The sequence below is a fragment of the Canis lupus genome, chromosome 3, assembly GCF_011100685.1.
Source record: "Canis lupus familiaris isolate Mischka breed German Shepherd chromosome 3, alternate assembly UU_Cfam_GSD_1.0, whole genome shotgun sequence".
In the NCBI taxonomy this organism is placed as follows: Eukaryota; Metazoa; Chordata; class Mammalia; order Carnivora; family Canidae; genus Canis; species Canis lupus.
The window spans coordinates 25306812-25307912 of NC_049224.1; positions in this window are offsets into that span (position 1 = coordinate 25306812).

Below are 1101 nucleotides of genomic sequence, written 5' to 3' on the forward strand. Positions count from 1 at the left end.
GTTAATTCATAAATGCAAACAGAGCAGAGGCAGTACTTTCCATGCCTTGTGACTGACAACATATTCAACCAATGAGAAGATCACATTTCCAGGATGTATTATGCATAGGAGAGGGTGGAGGGAGGGGCTTGATGCTGCTTAATTTAGAGGGTAGAATGATATCAGTGGGTCTATTCAGGATGTTTCCTTATTCATGAGAGACTATTACTAAGGAGCAGATTTTCAATTAACCTCTTTTTTAGAAACTGGCATTGTTTTCATACTCTAACTCTTAATAAGAATCTCATAATACTTCTCAGGAAGCTATTAAACTCTCCACAAAAATCTACAAAGTATGCATTACTACATGCATTTTTCAGGTAAATAAAGGAGAAAAATCTTTGAAACTTATCTAATTTTACATATGCATCCTAGTTCACAGTTTCCTATTAAATTCATGACTCTATGTGCTACGAGATCTGAAATGTAATGGTAAAGAGCACTGACTTTGGAGTCAGACAGCCCTCAAGTGCATTCCAAAGTCCAGTTTCCCCATCTGCAGAGGGGGACAAAGTACTTAACTCAAAAACCTGTTGTAAAGATGTATCAAGGGCAGCCCAGGTGGCTCAGCGGTTTAGCGTCGCCTTCAGCCCAGGGCGTGATCCTGGAGACCTGGGATCGAGTCCCATGTCGGGCTCCCTGCATGGAGCCTGCTTCTCCCTCTGCCTGTGTCTCTCCTCTCTCTGTGTCTCTCATGAATAAATAAATAAAATCTTAAAAAATTTTTAAAAAGATACATCAAGGCCCTAAGCAGCCAAATCTATCTTGAAAAAGAAGAAAGGTGGAAGTATCACACTTCCTGATTCAAAAATACATTGCAAAGCTACAGTAATTAAAACAGTACAGTATTGACATTAAAAACTGACATGCAGACCAACAGAACAGAATACAGGCACCTAGAAATAAATTCACACATACACAGTTAACTGCCCTTCAGTAAGGGTGCCAAGAACACACAATGGGAAGAGGACTGTCTCTTCAACAAATGGTGCTGAGAAAACTGGATATCCACAAGAAAAAAGTGAAATTGGAGCCTTATTTCACATCAGACACAAAAATCAA